Source organism: Phyllobates terribilis, unplaced genomic scaffold, assembly GCF_046119375.1.
Source record: "Phyllobates terribilis strain yellow unplaced genomic scaffold, ASM4611937v1 Scaffold_11__3_contigs__length_659146591, whole genome shotgun sequence".
Taxonomy (NCBI): Eukaryota; Metazoa; Chordata; class Amphibia; order Anura; family Dendrobatidae; genus Phyllobates; species Phyllobates terribilis.
The window spans coordinates 580,107,233-580,134,356 of record NW_027362771.1 but is presented as its reverse complement, the minus strand read 5'-3'; the positions used below and the strand labels follow the sequence as shown (position 1 = coordinate 580,134,356).

The window sequence follows — 27,124 nt, the reverse complement described above, 5'->3', positions numbered from 1 at the left end:
TGACACCACTGCTTGTTCCTCTGTTGTGCGTGCACACCAATCCCCTGTCCATGGCGCATGCCAAGATGCCTCTCGCCCAGCACCTGTCGTTGTACACTCTCAACTAGCACCATCAGCAAGCACGTCCACGTCCTTGTCCTAGCGCAGCGTTCAGTTGTCTCTATCCCAGTCCTTGGAACGCAAACACAAATACGCAGCCAATGCCCCACAGGCCACACTACTAAATTCACACATTTCACGAATGCTTGCACTCAAAATGTTGCCTTTTAGGCTCTTGGAGACGGAAGCTTTCCGTAACCTGATGGAGGCGGCAGTCCCATGGTACTCGGTCCCCAGCCGCCACTATTTATCCTGTGTGCCATCCCCGCATTACACAAGCACGTGTCCCACAACATTAGACATGCCCTCAACAACGCAGTTACCGGGAAAGTCCACCTAACCACGGACACGTGGAGAAGTGCTTGTGGGCAGGGACGGTACATCTCGCTGATGGCACACTGTGTTAATATAGTGGAAGCCGGAATGCGGTTGGACCTTGGGATGGAACACGTCCTCTCAACGCCGAGGATTGCGGGCATTGGGTCAATCAGGGTTGCCCCCACATTCTACAGCTCCTGCACCTCCTCCTCCTCTCAAGCCTCCATCTCCAAAATGACCACATTAGTCACAAGCTGGAAGCACTGCAGCACTGCCTAGGCCAAGCAACAACAGGCTGTGCTAAAGCTAATATGCTTAGGTGACAAACCGCACAATGCTGAAGAGTTGTGGACAGCTCTGAAAGAGCAGGCAGATCTGTGGCTGACACGGCTGACCCTACAGCCAGGCATGGTCGTGTGTGATAATGGCCGGAACATGGTGGCGGCTCTGAGGCAAGGCGAGCTCGCATACGTACCAAGCCTAGCCCATGTGCTTAACCGTGTAGTTCAGCGGTTTCTCAAAACCTACTCGGATCTGCCAGATCTGTGTAGCGCTGGCGTCTCTGCCTCCTGCCCGGCAGAGACGCCGGCCCCCTTACCGCTGCAGCCCCGGCTCGTTGTAATCCACTCCGCCTCCTGGCTCTCCTTCCCCGCTTGCCTGTTCGCGCGCGCCGCCCGCAGATCCCTGGCAACTGTGCTTAGGGTGCATGCTCCCTGCTTCTTAAAGGGGCCGCGTGCGCCGTCCTAAAATTTCCAGGCCAACAGCCAGAGGACATCTGCTATTTAAGGCACTTCCTCCAAAATGGAGGTGCTTGTGCAATGTTGTGGTTTGTTTGCACTAAACTGCCTCTCCAGTCCTCAGGTCCCCATGTTGCCCACCAGCCTGTCTATCTGCCATGCCTGCCAGTCTGTCTATTAGCCGTGACCGCCAGCCTGACTACCAGCCGTGCCTGCCTGACTACCAGCCATGCCTGCCGCCCTTGCCGTCTTCAGCAGCGTTTGCAGCTTCCAGCTCACCGACTAATCTGCGATGTCCCCACGCATTGGAACTCTAGATTGCAGATGTTGGGAAGGATTTGTGAGCAGAAGAGCGCAGTTGTTAAGTACCAGCATCAACAAGGCCGTCGGTATTCAGTTCAGACTCCACACATAAGACTTCAGGAGTGGACATGGATGTCAGACTTATGTATCATCCTCCAAAAGTTTGAGGACTCCACCAAGATGGTGAGCGGCGATGACACCATAATTAGCGTCACGATCCCGCTTATCTGTCTTCTGAAACACTCTCTGCTCACAATTAAAGAGGATGCATTGCAGGTGGAAAATGATGAGATGGAGCAAAGAACCATACAGGGTGATTCCACACAGCCCATCCTCATCTCATCCCAATGTGGATTGGGTGACAATAAGGAAGAGGAGGAGGAGGAGGAAGAACAGGAGCTAGTTTCCAGCGCTATAGACGGTACTACCTGCACAACTGTCATACCATCTGTTCAGCGTGGATGGCCTGAGGACAGGGAGGAGGAGGAAGAGGAGGAGGATGAGAAGGAGAGCATGGTCAGTCATCCTCTTGGTGAGGACACGGAAGTCTTGCCTCTTTGCAGTCTGGCACACATGGCTGAGTTTATATTACTCTGCCTTTCCCATGACCCTCGCGTTCTCAAAATTTTGGGTGACAGCCATTACTGGTTGGTGACACTTCTAGACCCACGCTACAAGGAGAACTTTCTATCTCTTATTCCTGAGGCGGACAGGTCTACAAAAATGGGGCAGTACCAGAAGGTCCTTGTTGCGGAACTATTAAAAAAAAATTCCCATCTGGAAAATGCTGGCAGCAGAGGTCACAGTTCGTTGGACAACCAAGGAGTACAGGCAAGAGAGACACAACTTCAATCCAGCAGAGGCAGGGGAACACTGTCAAAGTTCTGGGACAGTTTTCTCAGACCCTCCCTTCGCACAGGCCCTGGGGCGTGGGGTACTCTCCCAAGGAGGGAAAAGTTTCAGAAGATGGTGAGGGAGTACCATGCCGACCGTACCAACGTCCTCTGTGATTCCTCTGTGCCTTATAATTATTGGGTATCCAAGCTGGACACATAGCATGAACTGGCTCTCTACACCTTGGAGGTCCTGGCCTGCCCTGCCGCTAACGTTTTGTCAGAGCGGGTTTTTAGTGCCGCTGGTGGAATTATAACAGATAGGCGCATCCACCTGTCAACTGAAAATGCTGACAGGCTGACTCTTATAAAAATGAACAAGGCCTGGATTGGGCCAGACTTCTCAACACCACTGAATGATAGCAGCGTAACATAAACTCAAATACAGTTTTTTTTTTTGGTAGGTCTAACTCTATTCCCATGTTCCTCTCTCTTAACACCCAGACATGGGTATACGCTTCCTGATTTTGTCTATTTGCTCTTGTCCTCCTCCACCACCATATCACCACCATATGTACCATATCAACATATCTACGTCTCTTGCAAGGGACATTGGAGTTCCTCCAAATTTTTGGCAGCCGTTGCACTCACAGCATACCCTATAACTGAATAGCAGACCTTCTCCTTTCTAATGGCAACATGTTGTACTCGTTACTGTGGCCCTGCTCTGTGTCTTTAAATTGTTAGTGGGGTTTTTCCCAAATTTTGGCAGCCCTTGCAGTCACAGCATGGGCATTGCCACTATAGGAGACCCCCTCCTTTATAATGGGAACATTTTTTTTACTGATACCCTCCTCTGTCTCTTCAAAGGGGTATTGGGTTGCGTCCAAATTTTTGGCAGTCCTTGCAGTCACTGCATACGCAATAACAGTATAGGAGACCCACTTGTTAATAATGGGAACAACAAAGCATAGCTGGCTGATGGCTCTTGACTGCTGGCCCTTTAAGAATAGTAAGGGCCGCCTGATGGCCCTATAAAAATAGGCTTTGTGACTTTCAGAGTCCCTCCATTATAAATGAAACACGATGTGTCTGATGATGTGTCACACACCACATGGCCAGATAAGGTTGAAAAATGTTAAAATTACATTTCCCAGTGAATGCATTTGTCTTGGTTGAAAGCAATGCAAAAGTGCGAAAACATATCAAAAACGCTACGTGTGAACATAGCCCAAGGTGTGGAGGAGTATTTTTGTTTTTGTATATTTATTTTGCCTTATATACAAGTCATTACCCTGGAAAGGATGTTCCCTAACATATTTACCAGAAAAATCCATTTTGGTTTCGTGAGTCCGTAAAAGTGGCGTAATACCTCTGACAACGTTGTTGACAGCATTGACCTGGGAGTCAGAAATGCTTCCAGGGGTCTTCCCCATGCAGTTCCCATGCCATTTGAGCACTGTTCTCATCGATTTGGGCAATTTTTAGGCCCTCTGCAGACCGCCAGGGGGGCCACAGGAAAAATGCTCGAGTTTCCCATAGACTTACATTGGGCTCGTTGCTCGGGTCGAGCACTCGAGCATTACAATTTTCTCGACTCGAACGAGTACCCGAGCATTTTAGTGCTCGCTCATCACTAATGATAACATCTTTTCAGTAAGTCATTACTATTCGGCACTGATTCTTAGTTATTCACTGATTCAGAGCTGCATTCACTCTTCTGTTGGTTTCAGAACTGAAATTTCCCAGTATTCCCTCTTAATTTAGTGTCTGGCGAATTACTTTCTGGGAAGTGACAGCTTTTTTGCCAATCACTGTAATCGTTTTTGGGACCTGCCTCTGTATTGCCTCCTCTAAAATGGAGGATTCTCAGATCTCTGTCCTATCTGGCAAGATGGCCACTGCATTCAGGGGAGAAGAAACTCAGAGGACACCACTTCAGCTTCAAAAGTGGAGTCACCCCTTTAGGTGTAGGTCCTAGTTTTGGCACCTTCAACTATATAACATTTATAGCCTACACCTGTCTGATGTAGGTCCTGTTATGAAAACATACTGGTTGTCTCCCAGCTTTCCCAGTAACAGATATAATTGAGAAACAGCTGAACAGAACTCAAGGACGACTCGTTTTTTTCCAATACTCTGATTTAGCTTATTTAAGGTAGAAATATTCTTTATTTTCTTCATAAAAACCCTTCACCGGAAGAGAACACAATGACATTTTGGTGACATTCTCTTCGCCTTGATCTTGATGTTTTCCATATTTCTGGTCCAGTGTACGAAGATGATGAAAGACTGGGGAGATGCATCGATTAGGAGACATTTAAAAGTGAGAGATGAAAAACAATGCAGCAAATGAACGCTGTCTAATGGGGGCGACTTATCAGCACTATGCTATACAAGTTTCCCATGGTCCTGGGGGTGGGGGGGTCTCTACTCACGCTGCCTCATGCTATTGGAGAAACCTGCAGAAGGAGACATCACGAGAGAGGAGGTGAATGAGCTACCTGGGGCTACTGAGACATAGGTGAGCTCTTCTTTTCATGGAGGGTGGGGAGTTCTGCATCCCACTTTTATGCTCTGTACAGTCTTGGCCAGAAGTGTTGGCACCCTTGAAATTTAAGTATTTTTCCCAGAAATGTATTTCCTTTATGTGTATTGGAACAACACAAAAAAAAAAACAAAGAAAAAAAGGCAAATTGGACATAATTTCACACAAAACCCCAAAATTGTGCCGGACAAAATTGTTGGCACCTTTCCAAAATTGTGGGTAAACAATTTTGTTTCAATCATGTGATGCTCGTTCAAACTCACCTGTGGCAAGTAACAGGTGTGGGCAATATGAAAATCGCACCTGAAACCAGATAAAAAGGGGAGAAGTTGACTCAATATTTGCATTGTGTGTCTGTGTGTGCCACACCAAACATGGAGCGCAGAAAGAGGAGAAGAGAACTGTCTGTCTGAGGACATGAAAATCAGAATTGTTGAAAAATATCAAGAATCTCAAGGTTACAAGTCCATCTCCAGAGATCTTGATGTTCCTTTGTCCACCGTGTGCAACATTATCAAGAAATTTACAAGCCAAGGCACTGTAGCTAATCTCCCTGGATGTGGACTGCAGAGAAAAATTCATAAAAGGTTGTAATGCAGGATAGTCTGGGGAAAAGCAGCCCTAATCAAGTTCCTAAGAAATTCAAGCAGGTTCAGGGTGCATCAGTGTCAGCGCAAACTATCCATCATTTGAATTAAATGAAACACTATGGCAGGAGATCCAGTAGGACCCCACTGCTGACATAGAGGCATAAAAAAGCTAGACCGCAGTTTACCAAAATGTACTTTAGTAAGCTAAAATCCTTCTGGGAAAGCGTCTTATAGACAGATGAAACCAAGATAGAGCTTTTTGGTAAAGCACATCATTCTAATGTTTGCCGAAAACGGAATGAGGCCTACAAAGAGAAAAACACAGTACCTACAGTCAACTATGGTGGAGGTTCAAAGATGTTTTGAGGTTGTTTTGCTGCCTCTGGCACTGGGAGCCTTGACTGCTTGCAAAGCATCATGAAATCTGAAGATTACCAAAGGATTTTGGGTCTCAATGTAGTGCCCAGTGTCAGAAAGCTGGGTTTGCATCCTAAGTGGACGCAGGACAATGACCCCAAACATACTTGAAGAAGCACCCAGAAATGGATGGAAGCAAAGCCTTGGAGAGTTCTGAAGTGGCAGCAATGAGTCCGGATCTAAATCCCATTGATCACCTGTGGAGGGATCTTAAAATTACTGTTGGGAGAAGACGCCTTCACATATGAGAGACCTGGAGCAGTTTGCAAAAGAAGAGTCCAAAATTCCAGGTGAGAGGTGTAAGAAGCTGATGATTATAGGAAGCGACTGATTGCAGATATTTATTACAAAGGGTGTGCAACCAAACAATAACTTGAGGATGCCAACAATTTTTTCAGACTATTTTTGGGGTTTTGTGTGAAATTATGTCCAATTTGCCTTTTTTTCTGTTTTTTTTGTGCTGTCCCCATACACAAAGGAAATAAAAATGTGTATAACCAAAGATGAGATTGCAATATTTTTCTGGGAGAAATACTTCATTTTATGGAAGAATTTCAAGGGTACCAACACTTTCGGCCATGGCTGTATCTACCCTGGCTGTGGCAGATTTCCATGTTAGTGCCCCCAAGTTAACTGTCACACTGACACTTTCCCCAATAGTCCCCCCTTTGTGGGCGTCACTAAATATTGGAAGCATGTGTTTACCGCTGATAACGGCACATATATCTCCACTGTATATACAGTACATACCATGCAACTTTTAAAGTTAGAAAATAAGGACACATACTACGTAGCATATTGCTGCAATTTTTGTTTTCCGCTAAGCCACTTCCCTAACTTTGCCCAGTCCTTTATATGCGCCTACCCAGAAATATTGATCCTAGTAAAATCCGACAATGTTTTTACATAGTACGATACCGTATTCATAGCCCCCATAGTGCCCTCCATGTACTGTATGATGTCACCCACACACAGTATCATTCCCCTACAGTCACCCTCACACAGTATGATATTTCTGCAGTACATTACCCCACATACAGTATGATGACCCCACAGCACTGCCTCAATAAAATGCCGTTAAGTGTTTTAATGCTCCATAGTACGTTCTCCCCCACACACAGTATGGTGCCTCCACAGCACCCCCACAAACTATGATGCCTCCACATCTCTCCATACACAATATGTTACCCACAGTTTGATGGCTATGCAGTAATCCCCCCAAACACGAACAGTATAATGTCCCCAGTCCCCACAGCACTCCTACATAATATAATGCCTCCAAAGCCCAAACAATATGATACCCACAAGGCACCCGCACATAGTATAATGCCCTCACACAGCTTGATGCTTCTGTAGTACATTCTACCACATATATTTACAGTATAATGCCCCACCTAGTATGATGCCTTCAGTTTGATGCCCATGTAGTAAAATGCCTCCATGGCACCTTTCTATAATATAATGCCTTCACAGCTCACATACAGTAGGCTGCTCCCCACACAGTATGATGCCCCCATACCTCCTACACACAGTAAAATGCCCCCACCATCTCCAAACAGTATAATACCCCCACAACCCCAAACACATTGTGATGCCCCCAAAGCATCCCAATAAAGTAAGATGCCCCCACACATCCAGTATAATGACACCACAGCCCCCCCGCACACATTATGATGCCCCCACAGCCCCACAACACAGTTTGATGCCCAAGAGCACTCCCCATACAGTATAAAGCCACCACACAGTGTGACACATCCACAGTCACCCCACACAGTTATCTCTGCAGTACATTCTCTCCACATACCGAATGGCGCCCCCATATCACCCCCGAGTATAATGCCGTCAGATGTTTTAATGCCCTTGTAGTACATTCTCTCACACACATAGTATGATATCCCCACACAGTATAATGCCTCCACATCTTCCAATAAACAGTATGATGCCCTTAGTTTGATTATGTAGTAATCCCCCCATACACATATAGTATAATGCCCTCACTAAGCTTGATGCTCCTGTAGTACATTCTCCCACACACATATATAATGCCCCACCTACTATGATGCCCTCAAACAGTATGATGCCCATTTAAGAACTCTCCTTACTCCGTAAAATGACTTTGCGGCACCTCACCATAATATAATGCCTCTACAGCTCACATACAGTAAGATGATCCCCACACAATATGACCCCCACAACCTTCAAACAGTATAATGCCCCCATAATGCCACACACATTATGATGGCCCCCCAATACCGCCACACAGTATGAAGCCCCCACAGTACCGCCACACAGCATGATGCCCCCACAGTCCCCCAACACCCACTATAATGACCCCACAGACCCCTTACACATTTTGATGCCCCCACAGCGCCCATAGGGGTCATATGGCTACAATAAGGGTATTTATGTTGGCATGTGTCTGCCCTTTCATCCATATGAAAGTTGTCAAATTTGTCTCTAAAAACCTGGGAAAAAAACTTTAAACCATTTTCCTTATGGCCAACAGATGTTATCGCTGTGCATTTTCCAGTACCCGCTCCCAGTGACTGAAGAATATGAATTATTTGCTAGAAGAGAACATAGGTAATAATTACAGAATGGCAGATGCTGTTCTGTATGTTCTGTCCAATTTAATTCCAACTGCGCCACCCTGTGGTAAATATGCTGAATAGCACTTGAAATAATCTTGTATACAGCTATATACTTGTTTAGCAAAGTGACCGAAATCTTAAAGGAGGTGTCCATTTTTGTGCACATGAATAATGTTTAATAATCTTTTTTTTTTTTTTTTTTGGTCAAAAAATCCAGCATGTGTCCACAGTGCTAAATTAAAGAGTAACAAGGACCACCGAAAAATAATAAATATCCTGTATACACTCCTGTGAAAAATTAAAACATCAATATTCCCAAATTAATTTTGAAAAGGAAACAATGGTCGGATTGAAACAAAATTTCGCATGGCTGTAGGCCAGACCCGAATTTCATGATGCGGAAATTGTTTTGCTTTTTTCAAATCAATTTCTAGGGGCTGCAACCCTCTAAACACCCCAAATTGGAAAGTGGCTGGAACAATTCCAAAGAAGTCGGCTTTTCTCTGAAACTGTCGAATGGATTGGTTTGAAAATCTCGTCAGTGATGGTCGATTGCCGATCATTTGTGATCCTATCAAGTTCAACCACCAACGATAAAAACTACCCATCCGGTGCACCCCTAAACTCAAACCCTCCCCAAAGGGTTGAAAATGGTAACCTTGGTTGAATCAGTATGCTTTCAAAAGCGCCCAAAAATGTCTGGAAGCTTGTCAAGAAGTCGGAATCTTTATCCCCATTTTCAGAGGTTTTGCATGTGTACCCCTTAGAATTTACCCCTAAAATGTCATGTTATGCAAAGAGGCAAACATCGTGTTCCTCTCCTCACATCTACTGATCCGTCTCACCAATATGCATCATCAGATTACCTGTCAAAAGCCACCAATAGGTTAAAAAACCCTTAACACCCCCCCCCTCGTAAAACTGGGGGGGGTTGGGGCATTTTTAACACAGTCAGCGTAGATTGTGGGGTGTAACTCTGTAGTAAGGCATGCCCCACATTTTTGTGGCACTACTGGCACCCCAACCCTCATTTTTGGGGGGGAAACACAAAAATGACCCCAAATTTCAACCCTATGAAATTAATTTTCAGTTGCCCAGGGCCCCTGACTTGGAGGGGCCCACCATATGCCCACCGTGACTTAGAGTAATTTTGCTCCTATTGAAGCCCCTTACTGTTCTATTTCACCACAATATCTCCCTTTTAAGGCCCCACAGAGTATAAAGCCTCCAAAAATGCATCTAACATGATACCCCCACATGCAAAGTATCACCCCAGTGTCGCCAAAACAATATGATGTCCCTACAGTAAATGCGTCCACACAATATGTGACCCCCATATCACCTCGCACAGTATAATGGCCCCACCAGTACAATTCCCCCCCACACAGTATGAACGCTTCTGCAATGGTCCCACCACCACAGAGTATGATGGCCCTATAAGTACTGACTGATAAAATAAAGGAAAATACTACTTGGCTAGATACGTTCCCCTCTTGTGCTGCTCCGCTCTGTGCAGCTGGCGGACTGAGGCTCCGTACAGCAGGAGACAAAGACGGACAAGCTGAATGGTGGAGAAAGGATCTGACAGCTCCCTGTTCCACCATTGTATTCATTGTCAGACTGGGAAACATAGGACCCTCCAGTGACCTTGGTCCTCAGGGCCCACCTTAGCCATACACGAGAACAATGACCTGGAAGTGGAATGTAAGTTACACATCACTTTAAGCTTCCACTTCTGATCATACAGATCATTGCGGGGCAGGGAATAGAAGAGCCATTTGCATCTATGAGCTCCTCCATGATGGAAGCTAGATACATTTTACATATGGAGTTCAGCTTCTCCTGCTGCCCTATACTGATCATGCAGATCAGTGTCAGGCAGAAGAGAATTGTACAAATACGAACATACGGAAAGTACTCTAAATAATCAGGCAGAACGCTTCATGTGCTCTCTGCCCAATCATTAAGGAAATAAACAAGGGGGTTGGCAATCCTGGCTCCCCCTGATAAGGAACTAGAAGACCCAGACTTTTAAACAAGATTATTTTCTTGCTAAAATTGTGTCTTATAGCCCTAAAAATACATTAAATAGGAAAAAAAAACTTTAATGGGGTTGTCCAAAATAATCAAAATGATGCACACAGAAGAGTGAGTTTGATTTTTTTTGTTATTTGTACAAAATCTAGAACGTTTTGCCTGGCAATCTCTTTAAAGTGCGTGTCTTACTGCCGGTGTGCAACGCTTTCATTATTTTGGACAACTCTTTTAAAGGGAACCTGACAGCTGATACTCATGATTCACACACGGCATGTATCAGGCATCGGCTGTATGATCCCAGACAGTTTTCAGAGAAAACAATACTTTATTAGCAGCCGGGGATGGAGCTGTGCTGTAGACAAGTCTGTATATATCGTCCCCTTCCTGGCACCATCCTAGTATACACAGTTGAAACCAGAAGTTTACATACATTTATAAGAAGACACATCTGCATGTTTTTCTCAATATCTGACATGAAATCAGAATAAACCTTTCCCGTTTTAGGTCAATTAGGATTACCATAATTTTTAATATTTTCCAAATGCCAGAATAATAAGAGAGAGAGAGAATGTTTTAAGGCATTTTTTTTTTCTTCAATTCTTTATTTAAATTTTCCAAAAACAAAGAGAAAATATTCTTAATATATAGACCCAACCCAACGTATTCTCCTTGAAATGATTCATTGTCAGTTTCATATATGCAATAATACTTATTAACAACAGTTGAAAGATAGTAAATAACCCTAGATATCAATACAGATCAAATAAGGAGGGACAACGTCAAATAACATGGAGTAAAGTAAAATAAAGTAAAGTAAGGTAAAATAAAATAAAATAAAACAGGTGTCTTTCAATGATAAAGTAATACTTTCGATAATATTAAGTCAGGTTGTTGTAATTGAATCTGTCTAGCATTTTGGCTACCAGTTTTTTTTTTTTTAAGTTCTTGGGGATTGTCGTGGCCAGGCTCCCGTAGTGAGCATGTAGTGGAGTATCTCTTCCCATCCACCCGCCCCATATCAGGGACACAGCGTCTGGAGGAGGAGAAGGGGAGAGAACTCCATCACCGCAGCATCTGACAAGGTTTCATACAGGCTCGGTCTGGCCTGGCGGGGCGCCGGGAAATTTCCCGGTGGGCCCCGGGCCCCTTGCAGAGAGAACAGGAGAATTTTAAAAAAAAAGTGGTCGTGGGCCCTTTAAGGGCGCGCGCACGCTCTTTCACCGACGCGATGCCCAGGACAGTAGTGGGAGGGGCCTGGGAGCAGGAGAGCAGGGGCTGCACTGCAGCGTCACACTCAGCAGACAGGGCCGCACGTCTGCTAAAAGTGACGTCACAGCGCGCCCTGCACTGCAGTCTCCCACATTAGGAGCCTGTCTGTACACTGTATGGGCTGGAGACAAGCCAAGGTACTGTAATATTTGTGTGTTTGTATGGATTTTTATGTATATGCTGCCTGCATGTGTGTGTGTACAGTGTGTATATTCCTGTGTGTACAGTGTGTGTATATTCCTGTGTGTACAATGTGTGTATATTCCTGTGTGTACAGTGTGTGTATATTCCTGTGTGTACAATGTGTGTATATTCCTGTGCGTGTACAGTGTGTGTATATGCCTGTGTGTACAGTGTGTGTATATGCCTGTGTGTACAGTGTGTATATGCCTGTGTGTATATTCCTGTGTGTACAGTGTGTGTGTATATGCCTGTGTGTACAGTGTGTGTATATGCCTGTGTGTACAGTGTGTGTATATTCCTGTGTGTACAGTGTGTGTTTATGCCTGTGCGTGTACAGTGTGTGTATATGCCTGTGTGTGTACAGTGTGTGTATATGCCTGTGTGTACAGTGTGTATATATGCCTGTGTGTGTACAGTGTGTGTATATGCCTGTGTGTGTGTACAGTGTGTGTATATGCCTGTGTGTACAGTGTGTATATATGCCTGTGTGTACAGTGTGTGTATATGCCTGTGTGTACAGTGTGTGTATATGCCTGTGTGTACAGTGTGTGTATATGCCTGTGTGTACAGTGTGTGTATATGCCTGTGCGTGTACAGTGTGTGTATATGCCTGTGTGTGTACAGTGTGTGTATATGCCTGTGTGTGTACAGTGTGTGTATATGCCTGTGTGTGTGTACAGTGTGTGTATATGCCTGTGTGTACAGTGTGTATATATGCCTGTGTGTACAGTGTGTGTATATGCCTGTGTGTACAGTGTGTATATGCCTGTGCGTGTACAGTGTGTGTATATGCCTGTGTGTACAGTGTGTGTATATGCCTGTGTGTACAGTGTGTATATGCCTGTGCGTGTACAGTGTGTGTATATGCCTGTGTGTACAGTGTGTGTATATGCCTGTGTGTACAGTGTGTATATGCCTGTGTGTACAGTGTGTATATATGCCTGTGTGTACAGTGTGTGTATATGCCTGTGTGTACAGTGTGTATATTCCTGTGCGTGTACAGTGTGTGTATATGCCTGTGTGTGTACAGTGTGTGTATATGCCTGTGTGTACAGTGTGTGTATATTCCTGTGTGTACAGTGTGTGTATATGCCTGTGTGTGTACAGTGTGTGTATATGCCTGTGTGTACAGTGTGTGTATATGCCTGTGTGTACAGTGTGTATATGCCTGTGTGTACAGTGTGTGTATATTCCTGTGCGTGTACAGTGTGTGTATATTCCTGTGTGTACAGTGTGTGTTTATGCCTGTGTGTACAGTGTGTGTATATGCCTGTGCGTGTACAGTGTGTGTATATGCCTGTGTGTGTACAGTGTGTGTATATGCCTGTGTGTATATGCCTGTGTGTACAGTGTGTGTATATGCCTGTGTGTACAGTGTGTGTATATGCCTGTGTGTGTACAGTGTGTGTATATTCCTGTGTGTACAGTGTGTGTATATGCCTGTGTGTACAGTGTGTATATATGCCTGTGTGTACAGTGTGTGTATATGCCTGTGTGTACAGTGTGTGTATATGCCTGTGCGCACAGTGTGTGTATATTCCTGTGTGTGTGTACAGTGTGTGTATATGCCTGTGTGTACAGTGTGTGTATATTCCTGTGTGTGTGTACAGTGTGTGTATATATGCCTGTGTGTACAGTGTGTGTATATGCCTGTGCGTGTACAGTGTGTGTATATGCCTGTGTGTACAGTGTGTGTATATTCCTGTGTGTACAGTGTGTGTATATGCCTGTGTGTGTGTACAGTGTGTGTATATTCCTGTGTGTACAGTGTGTGTATATGCCTGTGTGTACAGTGTGTATATGCCTGTGTGTACAGTGTGTATATGCCTGTGTGTACAGTGTGTGTATATTCCTGTGTGTACAGTGTGTGTATATGCCTGTGTGTACAGTGTGTGTATATGCCTGTGCGTGTACAGTGTGTGTATATGCCTGTGTGTACAGTGTGTGTATATGCCTGTGCGTGTACAGTGTGTGTATATTCCTGTGTGTGTACAGTGTGTGTATATTCCTGTGTGTACAGTGTGTGTATATGCCTGTGTGTACAGTGTGTATATATTCCTGTGTGTACAGTGTGTGTATATGCCTGTGTGTACAGTGTGTATATGTGCCTGTGTGTACAGTGTGTGTATATTCCTGTGTGTACAGTGTGTGTGTATATTCCTGTGTGTACAGTGTGTGTATATTCCTGTGTGTGTACAGTGTGTGTATATTCCTGTGTGCGTGTACAGTGTGTGTATATTCCTGTGTGTACAGTGTGTGTATATGCCTGTGTGTACAGTGTGTGTATATGCCTGTGCGTGTACAGTGTGTGTGTATATGCCTGTGTGTGTACAGTGAGTGTATATTCCTGTGTGTGTACAGTGTGTGTATATTCCTGTGTGTGTACAGTGTGTGTATATTCCTGTGTGTACAGTGTGTGTATATGCCTGTGTGTGTGTACAGTGTGTGTATATGCCTGTGTGTATATTCCTGTGTGTACAGTGTGTGTATATGCCTGTGTGTACAGTGTGTGTATATGCCTGTGTGTACAGTGTGTGTATATTCCTGTGTGTGTGAACAGTGTGTGTATATGCCTGTGTGTACAGTGTGTGTATATTCCTGTGTGTACAGTGTGTGTATATGCCTGTGTGTACAGTGTGTATATATGCCTGTGTGTACAGTGTGTGTGTATATTCCTGTGTGTACAGTGTGTGTGTATATGCCTGTGCGTACAGTGTGTGTATATTCCTGTGTGTGTGTACAGTGTGTGTATATTCCTGTGTGTACAGTGTGTGTATATGCCTGTGTGTACAGTGTGTGTATATTCCTGTGTGTGTACAGTGTGTGTATATTCCTGTGTGCGTGTACAGTGTGTGTATATTCCTGTGTGTACAGTGTGTGTATATGCCTGTGTGTACAGTGTGTGTATATTCCTGTGTGTACAGTGTGTGTATATGCCTGTGTGTACAGTGTGTGTATATTCCTGTGTGTGTACAGTGTGTGTATATTCCTGTGTGTGTACAGTGTGTGTATATGCCTGTGTGTACAGTGTGTGTATATGCCTGTGTGTGTGTACAGTGTGTGTATATGCCTGTGTGTATATTCCTGTGTGTACAGTGTGTGTATATGCCTGTGTGTACAGTGTGTGTATATGCCTGTGTGTATATTCCTGTGTGTACAGTGTGTGTATATGCCTGTGTGTACAGTGTGTGTATATGCCTGTGTGTATATGCCTGTGTGTACAGTGTGTGTACAGTGTGTGTATATGCCTGTGTGTATATGCCTGTGTGTGTGTACAGTGTACAGTGTGTACAGTGTACATATTCCTGTGTGTACAGTGTGTGGATATGCCTGTGTGTACAGTGTGTATATGCCTGTGTGTACAGTGTGTGTATATTCCTGTGTGTACAGTGTGTGTATATTCCTGTGTGTACAGTGTGTGTATATGCCTGTGTGTGTACAGTGTGTGTATATTCCTGTGTGTACAGTGTGTGTATATGCCTGTGTGTACAGTGTGTATATGCCTGTGTGTACAGTGTGTATATGCCTGTGTGTACAGTGTGTGTATATTCCTGTGTGTACAGTGTGTGTATATGCCTGTGTGTACAGTGTGTATATGCCTGTGTGTACAGTGTGTGGATATGCCTGTGTGTACAGTGTGTATATGCCTGTGTGTACAGTGTGTGTATATTCCTGTGTGTACAGTGTGTGTATATGCCTGTGCGTGTACAGTGTGTGTATATGCCTGTGTGTACAGTGTGTATATGCCTGTGTGTACAGTGTGTATATGCCTGTGTGTACAGTGTGTATATGCCTGTGTGTACAGTGTGTGTATGCTTGTGTGTACAGTGTGTGTATATGCCTGTGTGTACAGTGTGTGTATATTCCTGTGTGTGTACAGTGTGTGTATATTCCTGTGTGCGTGTACAGTGTGTGTATATTCCTGTGTGTACAGTGTGTGTATATGCCTGTGTGTACAGTGTGTATATGCCTGTGCGTGTACAGTGTGTGTATATGCCTGTGTGTACAGTGTGTGTATATGCCTGTGTGTACAGTGTGTATATGCCTGTGTGTACAGTGTGTATATATGCCTGTGTGTACAGTGTGTGTATATGCCTGTGTGTACAGTGTGTATATTCCTGTGCGTGTACAGTGTGTGTATATGCCTGTGTGTGTACAGTGTGTGTATATGCCTGTGTGTACAGTGTGTGTATATTCCTGTGTGTACAGTGTGTGTATATGCCTGTGTGTGTACAGTGTGTGTATATGCCTGTGTGTACAGTGTGTGTATATGCCTGTGTGTACAGTGTGTATATGCCTGTGTGTACAGTGTGTGTATATTCCTGTGCGTGTACAGTGTGTGTATATTCCTGTGTGTACAGTGTGTGTTTATGCCTGTGTGTACAGTGTGTGTATATGCCTGTGCGTGTACAGTGTGTGTATATGCCTGTGTGTGTACAGTGTGTGTATATGCCTGTGTGTATATGCCTGTGTGTACAGTGTGTGTATATGCCTGTGTGTACAGTGTGTGTATATGCCTGTGTGTGTACAGTGTGTGTATATTCCTGTGTGTACAGTGTGTGTATATGCCTGTGTGTACAGTGTGTATATATGCCTGTGTGTACAGTGTGTGTATATGCCTGTGTGTACAGTGTGTGTATATGCCTGTGCGCACAGTGTGTGTATATTCCTGTGTGTGTGTACAGTGTGTGTATATGCCTGTGTGTACAGTGTGTGTATATTCCTGTGTGTGTGTACAGTGTGTGTATATATGCCTGTGTGTACAGTGTGTGTATATGCCTGTGCGTGTACAGTGTGTGTATATGCCTGTGTGTACAGTGTGTGTATATTCGTGTGTGTACAGTGTGTGTATATGCCTGTGTGTGTGTACAGTGTGTGTATATTCCTGTGTGTACAGTGTGTGTATATGCCTGTGTGTACAGTGTGTATATGCCTGTGTGTACAGTGTGTATATGCCTGTGTGTACAGTGTGTGTATATTCCTGTGTGTACAGTGTGTGTATATGCCTGTGTGTACAGTGTGTGTATATGCCTGTGCGTGTACAGTGTGTGTATATGCCTGTGTGTATATGCCTGTGTGTACAGTGTGTGTATATTCCTGTGTGTACAGTGTGTGTATATGCCTGTGTGTACAGTGTGTATATATTCCTGTGTGTACAGTGTGTGTATATGCCTGTGTGTACAGTGTGTATATGTGCCTGTGTGTACAGTGTGTGTATATTCCTGTGTGTACAGTGTGTGTGTATATGCCTGTGCGTACAGTGTGTGTATATTCCTGTGTGTGTGTAAAGTGTGTGTATATTCCTGTGTGTACAGTGTGTGTATATTCCTGTGTGTGTACAGTGTGTGTATATTCCTGTGTGTACAGTGTGTGTATATGCCTGTGTGTACAGTGTGTGTATATGCCTGTGCGTGTACAGTGTGTGTGTATATGCCTGTGTGTGTACAGTGAGTGTATATTCCTGTGTGTGTACAGTGTGTGTATATTCCTGTGTGTGTACAGTGTGTGTATATTCCTGTGTGTACAGTGTGTGTATATGCCTGTGTGTGTGTACAGTGTGTGTATATGCCTGTGTGTATATTCCTGTGTGTACAGTGTGTGTATATGCCTGTGTGTACAGTGTGTGTATATGCCTGTGTGTACAGTGTGTGTATATTCCTGTGTGTGTGAACAGTGTGTGTATATGCCTGTGTGTACAGTGTGTGTATATTCCTGTGTGTACAGTGTGTGTATATGCCTGTGTGTACAGTGTGTATATATGCCTGTGTGTACAGTGTGTGTGTATATTCCTGTGTGTACAGTGTGTGTGTATATGCCTGTGCGTACAGTGTGTGTATATTCCTGTGTGTGTGTACAGTGTGTGTATATTCCTGTGTGTACAGTGTGTGTATATGCCTGTGTGTACAGTGTGTGTATATTCCTGTGTGTGTACAGTGTGTGTATATTCCTGTGTGCGTGTACAGTGTGTGTATATTCCTGTGTGTACAGTGTGTGTATATGCCTGTGTGTACAGTGTGTGTATATTCCTGTGTGTACAGTGTGTGTATATGCCTGTGTGTACAGTGTGTGTATATTCCTGTGTGTGTACAGTGTGTGTATATTCCTGTGTGTGTACAGTGTGTGTATATGCCTGTGTGTACAGTGTGTGTATATGCCTGTGTGTGTGTACAGTGTGTGTATATGCCTGTGTGTATATTCCTGTGTGTACAGTGTGTGTATATGCCTGTGTGTACAGTGTGTGTATATGCCTGTGTGTATATTCCTGTGTGTGTGTACAGTGTGTGTATATTCCTGTGTGTACAGTGTGTGTATATGCCTGTGTGTACAGTGTGTGTATATTCCTGTGTGTGTACAGTGTGTGTATATTCCTGTGTGCGTGTACAGTGTGTGTATATTCCTGTGTGTACAGTGTGTGTATATGCCTGTGTGTACAGTGTGTGTATATTCCTGTGTGTACAGTGTGTGTATATGCCTGTGTGTACAGTGTGTGTATATTCCTGTGTGTGTACAGTGTGTGTATATTCCTGTGTGTGTACAGTGTGTGTATATGCCTGTGTGTACAGTGTGTGTATATGCCTGTGTGTGTGTACAGTGTGTGTATATGCCTGTGTGTATATTCCTGTGTGTACAGTGTGTGTATATGCCTGTGTGTACAGTGTGTGTATATGCCTGTGTGTATATGCCTGTGTGTACAGTGTGTGTACAGTGTGTGTATATGCCTGTGTGTATATGCCTGTGTGTGTGTACAGTGTACAGTGTGTACAGTGTACATATTCCTGTGTGTACAGTGTGTGGATATGCCTGTGTGTACAGTGTGTATATGCCTGTGTGTACAGTGTGTGTATATTCCTGTGTGTACAGTGTGTGTATATGCCTGTGTGTGTACAGTGTGTGTATATTCCTGTGTGTACAGTGTGTGTATATGCCTGTGTGTACAGTGTGTATATGCCTGTGTGTACAGTGTGTATATGCCTGTGTGTACAGTGTGTGGATATGCCTGTGTGTACAGTGTGTATATGCCTGTGTGTACAGTGTGTGTATATTCCTGTGTGTACAGTGTGTGTATATGCCTGTGTGTACAGTGTGTATATGCCTGTGTGTACAGTGTGTGGATATGCCTGTGTGTACAGTGTGTATATGCCTGTGTGTACAGTGTGTGTATATTCCTGTGTGTACAGTGTGTGTATATGCCTGTGCGTGTACAGTGTGTGTATATGCCTGTGTGTACAGTGTGTATATGCCTGTGTGTACAGTGTGTATATGCCTGTGTGTACAGTGTGTGTATGCTTGTGTGTACAGTGTGTGTATATGCCTGTGTGTACAGTGTGTGTATATGCCTGCGTGTACAGTGTGTGTATATGCCTGTGTGTGTGTGTACAGTGTGTGTATATTCCTGTGTGTGTATATTCCTGTGTGTACAGAGTGTGTATATGCCTGTGTGTACAGTGTGTGTATATTCCTGTGTGTACAGTGTGTGTATATGCCTGTGTGTGTGTACAGTGTGTGTATATTCCTGTGTGTGTATATTCCTGTGTGTACAGTGTGTGTATATGCCTGTGTGTACAGTGTGTGTATATGCCTGTGTGTACAGTGTGTATATGCCTGTGTGTACAGTGTGTGTGTATATGCCTGTGTGTACAGTGTGTGTATATGCCTGTGTGCGTACAGTGTGTATATGCCTGTGTGTGTGTATATATGCCTGTGTGTACAGTGTGTGTGTGTACAGTGTGTGTGTGTGTATATGCCTGTGTGTGTGTGTATATGCCTGTGTGTATGCGTGTGTGTGTCTATATGCCTGTGTGTTTAGGTGTCTTCACATGTGTGTGTGCTTCCCTGCGTGTCTGCATTTTTGTGTGTGTGATTGTCTGAGTGTGTCTGTGCATTTCTGTGTGTGCTTGCCTGTGTGTGTACGTGTCCCCATTTCTGTGAGTATGTGTATCTGCGTGTGTATATTAGGGCTCTTTCACATGTCCTGATATTTACGGGACTGGAAATATCCGTGTCCACCTGTGTGTCATCCAAGTGACACATACTGGCGCTTGGGAATCAGTGTACAGTTAGCGCTGTTCCCAAGAGCCGGGTGCTGAGCGCTGCCCTCATCATAGATCCCTGCAGGTGCTGTGATCAGCAGCAGCGGGGTCAATGATGAGAGTAGTAGTCTACTCCCACCGTGTCCGTGTCCAACTGTAAAAATAATAATAAAATAAAAAAATCCTTATACTCACCTCTCCTAAGTGTCACCTGCTGTAATCCGTGCGAGCGCTCACGCCGAGGAGAATGACTCCTGCAGCGAGCTTGCTCCAGAGCTGCGCTTATTGAATCACAGGGCACCGCTTGTTGAGCGCAGCTCGGGAGCCCACTCGCTGCAGGAGACATTCTCCTCGGCGTGAGCGCTCGCACGGATTACAGTGGGTGACACTTAGTAGAGGTTAGTATAAGGATTTTTTTATTTTATTCTTTTTACAGTTGGACACAGCGGGTATAGACTATTACTCTCATCATTGACCCTGCTGGTGCTGATTGCAGCACCTTCAGGGATCTATGATGAGGGCAGTTCTCAGCGCTCTTCCCAAGCACCGCGTGCTAACTGTCATCAGTGTGCGGGACATTTCGCGGTCTGGACAGCAGGTAAAAAACAGACATGTCAGCGTGTTTTGCCCACGGACACCACATGATCTGTGGAAAGTGGAAACACACTGACATGTGCACATACACATTCATTTGAATGGGTCTACGTGTGTCAGTGTCTCTGGTACGTGTGGAAACGGTCACCGCATGTACTGACGTGTGAAAGAGCCCTTAGTATGTGTCTGTGTGCGCTTGTTTTCGTGCGTGCTTCTGCATGTCTGTGTGCTCTTCCGAAGATTTATTATATTTGGAGAGAGATGGGAGAGAAATTTTAGGAGACAGAATGGGGAGATGTGTGAAGAAACAGTATGGTGAACTAGGGGAGGGGTAGGAATGAGTGCAGAAACAGAATGGGGAAGGGGGATGTATAAGACAGTATGGAGAGTGGGGGAATAGTGTGAGGAGACAGTATGGAGGGAGAAAAGTGTGAGGTGACACAGCACAGAGACTAGGTAGTGTGGGAGAAGGTATGGAGATGCGGCAGTATGGGGGGAACAGTGTGAGGGCACAGCAAGGAGGGAACAGTATGCTGAGGAGGGGGAGTGTGATGAAGGGGCACGTTATAGAGACTGGGCACTATAGGGGGGACACAGTGTGAGAGGACAATGTGAAGAGGGGGCCCAGTATGGTAAGGAGAGGACAGTGTGGAGAGCAGGTACCATAAGAGGGGTAGAGTGTATGTCATGTTTTGTGCAGGGAGCATTGTAAGAGTTAGGTTTATTCAGGGGCTCAGTGTAGATATTTTTATTCGGGAGCATTATAATGACACTGCTATCTTTAAGGGCATCGTGTCGGGATGTGCTGCAGAAGACCGGAGAAGATGGAAGTCTGCAGAGACGAGCTGTGGATGAGAAAAGTCATCATGGAGACTGGACAAGAGGGAGACGAAAAGAGAGAGAACGACTCTAATCAGAGAAGACGTCTCAGGTAAGATACCTGGATGTAAATGTTCATTTGTGATCCTGCCTGCGTCTCATCAGTACTGTGGTTCCTGTATGGTCCGCAGTCTGATGATGACTGATAACAACTCCCAGTATCTCTATTGTTAATTACATACTGGGAGTAATAGGTTTATGCGATACAAAGATATATGGGGCTGACCTGACATTACAAATGATGGTGGTTCAGATGATGTATTCATGTACTGATGTGTTTGTGCGCATCTGCGTGTTTGTATGTGTTTACGTATCTGGAATAATATGTATTTTTGTAAGATGCATGTATGTAAGAGTCCATTGTGGTGTGTAATAACATTCATATGCTTGGCGCACCTTTACTAAATCTATTAGGACTTGCTCACATGTGTTAGGGAATTCCATTTGTCTTTCCACATTTAGGAACAGACAAGTGAAATTTGCTAACCTTGTCATAACCATAGGGTTGTACTTGTATGGAGCTGTTTCAGGAGCTGAGCCTGCTCCATACCAGGCAGATGTCGGCTGTGTTACATAGCCGGCGTCTGCCTGTAACAGCAGTGATCAGAGCTCGCCTTGATTGCTGCTGTTTTGAGTATTTAAGTGCCCTTGTCAATCACTGACAGCGGCATTTAGATAGCACAATGGCCGGTGCATGCAGTCACCTGCTCCCTTCAGCCCCCTGTGACGCAGTTGCAGGTTGCTGGTGGGTTGCCAGTAGTGCTGAGTGAGCGTGGTCGGATAAGGTGTTATCCCAGCAGGCTCGGGTGTTATCTGAGTATCTTGTAGTGCTCTGCTAATATGCTCAAGTCCCTGCGGTAACATGTTTTGCGGCGGTAGACAGAAGCAACACATGCAGTGATTACCTAACAAACAGGCAATTCTTAAATGTGTTGCGTCTGCCTACCGCCGCAAAACATGCTACCCTGGGGATTCGAGCATATTAGCAGAGCACTACAAGATACCTGGATAACACCCGAGCATGCTGGGATCACACCTTATCCGACCACGCTCCCTCAGCACTAGTTGCCAGGTGCTGCTGCCATGTTAGTCGTTCAATGAAGCTCAGCGTGAAGTTGGGCTCCATGGAAGTGTCACAATCCAGGTGCCGGACGTTATTGCAGCACCCTCACTTTGTAGTTCGCGTTGACTGTAATGTCTCCCTCCTTGCACCGACCCAATAACAGGAAGCGAGTGTCGGCAGGGAGAATAAAACGTAATTTTCTCCGTGTAGCCTACGCTTTTCCATTAAGCCGTCTAACCAGGCTTTAAACCCTATTTACCTGCAGATTACCCCTATATCTGCAGATAAATAAAGTTTTTCAAGGTGACAAGTTACCATTAAAGGGACTCTGGCAGTACGGAATGACTGTTCGAACAAAGTCCTGCCGCTCAGTGCTTCACAGCTGGTGGGCTGTAGTGTGGGCCCCTAGAGTCAGTTCCCCTGGTGGGCCCTAGGCACCCCAGTCCGACCCTGGTTTCATACATTCATTTTATCCCATATTTCTCAGTCCATGGCTGCCATGTTTTGAGAAAACGTTCGTGGGAATAGGTCTCCCAACTGGAGAGTTCCTCCAATCTGTGTATATCTGTAATTTTTGCCAGCCAGTCCTCCAAGGTCGGGGGGTGTTGTTGTTTCCATTTTAAAGTGATCATGTGTTTTGCTGCTCCTATCATTAATGGTGCAAGCCCATGTCTTTTAGGTCTGTAATTGTTGGTTGGGAGTGATAGGAGTACTTCTACAGACGTTAAGTCGAGGTGTATAAGTCCTAGCGCTTTCAAGGTGTCATTTACCCCTTTCCAAAAGCCTTTTAAGTCTTGGCATGTCCAGAAAATATGGGTCAAAGTTCCTCTTGATCTCTCGCATCTCCAACATAGCGGGGACACAGTTAGTCCCAAATGGAAGAGTTTTTCAGGGGTAAAATACCACCTCGAGAAAAGTTTGAAAGACATCTCTTGTAATAAGATGAATCTGGAGAATCCATGTGATCCTAGACATACTTTTTCTTTCTCACGTTGGGAAAGCGAGATACCCAATTCTACTTCCCACGAATGTAAGGAAAGTGGGAAGGCATTCTGCTTAGTGTTGAGGAGGTTGTTGTATATTTTAGAGGTGGCTTTGGAGATTGGGGATGTCACCTTTGTTAATATTTCCAACCACAGCCATTGGGTCGGCAGCGTAGTTAATTGTCTAACTTTCTTCATGTAGTAGGATATGTGTTGCTCTTGGAGAAATGCGGATGTCGTTTTGCTTCTAAGGGCCATAGGTGTTTACATGGAATTTTCTGAGTGGGAAATCGGTTTGTTCGGTAGTGAAGACCATAAGTTGTAGGGGTCTGTGAAGTCTATGTCAAGCAGATATGGTATGAGACCTATCGGTGTTTTGTCTAGGAATTGACCTGTGGGAGGCTGATTTGGAATCAATGAACATCTTATCTCCAGGGTTGTGAAGAGGATATCATCATATTCTTCCTTTTTAGGGAGACAATTTGTCCATAATAGTCTGTTTGCTTTGGTGCTTAGTAAATGCATTTCGATGTGTTTATCATTACCTTGAGTAGTTAATTGGGTTAGTCTCAGCCAACTGGCCAAATGAATGGCTCGGTAGTAAGAAATTAAGTCAGGGAGTCCTAGGCCTCCTGCTCTCTTCGGGAGTAACAGTGTCTTAAACGGGAGTCGGACTCTTTTATGGTTCCATACAAACTTTGAAATAATTTGGTTTAGGGAGCTAAAAAAGGGGTTTTGGTAGGGAAATTGGGACCATGTTAATAACAAAGAATATTTTAGGTAGAATGTATGACTTTATTACGTTAACTCTTCCTAGCCAAGATAGGAAAGGGAGATCAAAAGTTTTTAAAATATTTTTGAGGTTGCCTATGAGAGGGGTAAAGTTGTGTTGGTAGAGAGTATGTGGGTCATTTGTAATAAATATTCCCAAATATTTAATTTTATCTTTAGGCCATTTGAAAGGGCTTCAACGCCTGAGATATTAAGCACCTCAGACTTGTCAAGGTTTATTTTAAAATTAGAGAGTTCCCCAAATGAGGCTAGGAGGTCTAGCAATTCTGGGATAGCTGTTTTCGGGTTAGAAACCATCAGCAATAGATCGTCCGCAAAAGCTGTGGCTTTCATTTCCAGTGTCCCAATTTTGATCCCTTTGATGTCTTTATTTTGACGGATTGCCTGGATTAGTGTCTCCATTACTATTACAAACAAGGCCGGAGAGAGAGGGCAGCCCTGTCTGGTGCCATTATAGATCCTACAGTAAATGGTTTTGACAATATTCCATTCACCCTAACTCTGGCCGTAGGTAGTGCATATAAAGCTAATATGGCTTCGATGAGGGGAGGGGGGAAGGCAAACTTTTGCAAAGCACATGTCATATATTGCCAACTTACTCGATTGAAAGCCTTCTCTGCGTCTGTAGACAATATGACAAGAGGCTTGTTTGTACGTTTGGCATATGAGATGGCCTGCAAGACCTTAGCCGAGTTGTCCTTTCCCTCCCTTCCCCTCACAAATCCAGCTTGGTCAGGGTGTATCAGGTCGGCCAGAACTAAGTTGATCCTATTTTCCAGTATTTTGGTCCACAGTTTCATGTCTGTATTAAGCAGAGATATTGGTCTGTAATTGTTACAAAGGGTGCCATCTCTCCCCTCCTTGGGTATGACAGTGATAAAAGCTTCTAAAGCTTTTGGTGGTGGAATGGAACCTAGTAGAAAAGTGTTAAACAAGTCCACTAATTGTGACGTAAAAACATCTGCAATTTTTTTTATAATAAATAATTGGGAAGCCATCAGGTCCTGGTGCCTTTCCGTTTGGTATTGTCGCTAACGTCTCTTATTTCTTGTTTCGTAATTTTTTTCATAAGAATTGTTTGACCTATGGGGGTGATCTCAGGTAATGAAAGTCTGTCGAGGAAGGTCTGTATTCGGTTGTTAGCGGTAGCAGGATCTGTCATTGAGTCTGGGGGTTTTAAGTTGTACAAAGAGTCATAATAGCTTCTGAAGGCTTCGGCTATGTCTTCCGTCTCTACTAAGGCTCTGCCCTTCTCCGATCGAACTCGCCTTATGAAGCAACTCTCCTTTTGTTTTTTAAGCATTCTTGAGGTAAATTTACTTCCTTTATTGCCATGCATGTAAATTTTATGTCTGCAGCGTGTGAATATTTTGGCAGAGTTTATATTAAGCAGATCTTTCAGTTTGCAGGGCAGCGTGGTCAGGTCTGAGCGCACCGAATCGCCCCTTTTGCCCTTATGAATCTTTTCCAAAGTGCTGATCTGCTGTCGAATTGAAGAGAGTTCTTTGTCTCTCTGTCGTTTAACATGAGATCCTAAAGCTATAAACTCTCCTCTCAGCACTGCCTTGTGAGCTTCCCACACCATTGGTGTGATGTGTCCATTAGTAATGAAGTACCTTTTTAGGGAGAGGTTTAATTGAGACAAATGATCAGGGTTACCTAACAAAGATTCATTTAGCCTCCAGGACGGGAGTGTGCGAGGAAGGGATGTTATTTTTAGTTCTAAAAAGATTGGCGCATGCTCCGAGATAGTTATAGATCCCGTTGAGGTGTTTGAAACTAATTTAATTGTAGCATGTTGTATTAAAAAGTAGTCTATTCTGTGGTACGTATTATGTGGTGTTGAGTAAAACATATAGTCTTTCATTGTGGGATGAGCAATTCTCCATGGGTCTATAAGATGTAGAGAATCTAACCTACGTAGTAAGCACAGCCTCATTTTTTGTGGGATCGAGGATTTGCTGTTAGATGCGTCCATGATCGGGTTCAACGTTAAGTTCAAGTCACCTCCCACAACCAATAATCCCTCTGTGAATAGGGTTAAAGTGTCTATGGTTGAAGACAACCATTGAACCTGGCCCTGGTTTGGGGCATAAAGGTTTGCAAACGTTACTAATGTGTTGGCTAAAAAGCCTTTTACCAAAATGTATCTACCGTCTGCGTCTGTTAGTTGGTCTTTTAATGTAACGGAGAGTCCCTTTTTAAAGGCAATGCTAACTCCTTTTGTTGCTGAATTTGAGCAGCTGTGGAACCAATTTGGATAAGGTGAAAAGGAAGTGTTGGGTGTTCTTCCCTTTTTAAAATGTGTTTCTTGAAAAAATATAACTTGTGCATGGTGTTTGCGTAGTGAATAGAGGATCTGGCTGTGTTTGGCTGGTGTGTTCATACCTTTAACATTATATGATGCCACGGTGATCAAGCCCCCCGTATCTTGTTTAGCCATAACCATGGGAACCATCTGCGAGTACTATTTTCATTATACACCTGTGGTAAAAAAAATGTTAGAATAAACGTAGAACTATATACATAGAGGTAAACTTTCTCATCTTCCGCAGGGGGGGGGGGGTATTAAGAACCCAATTTTGAAGGATGAGATACAGTATAAGAACACCCAAGTGGTGATGCTTCTAATATCCATTTAACAACCAATAGAGCACACCTTTTACGGAACAATTTAACCCAATTCAGCAGGGGGAGACAGTTTTAAGTTCACATTCTCTTTCAGTATAAACCTTATTACTTAAGAGTGTTCACAAAAAAGAAAGAGGGAAAAGAACCAACAAGAGAGAGGGGAATAGGGAGAGGTGGGGGAAGGAGAATTTGGAGGATCAGGGCGGGGGAACACAGTGAGATTACAA

The 27,124-nt window shown here is 44.3% G+C and overlaps 1 long non-coding RNA gene across 2 annotated transcripts in view; it reads right to left on the bottom strand.

Annotated features, from left to right (window-relative positions):
* LOC141166964 (uncharacterized) overlaps positions 1-27,124 on the bottom strand; it is an 80,956-nt gene that overhangs the window by 30,772 nt on the left and 23,060 nt on the right. The window contains exon 2 of one of the 2 annotated variants that reach the window (XR_012251370.1): positions 26,655-26,750. The exons of the other annotated variant lie outside the window; for it this stretch is intronic. This is a non-coding gene — a long non-coding RNA (uncharacterized lncRNA). The remainder of the gene's footprint in view (positions 1-26,654; positions 26,751-27,124) is intronic. 2 annotated transcript variants of the gene reach the window in all.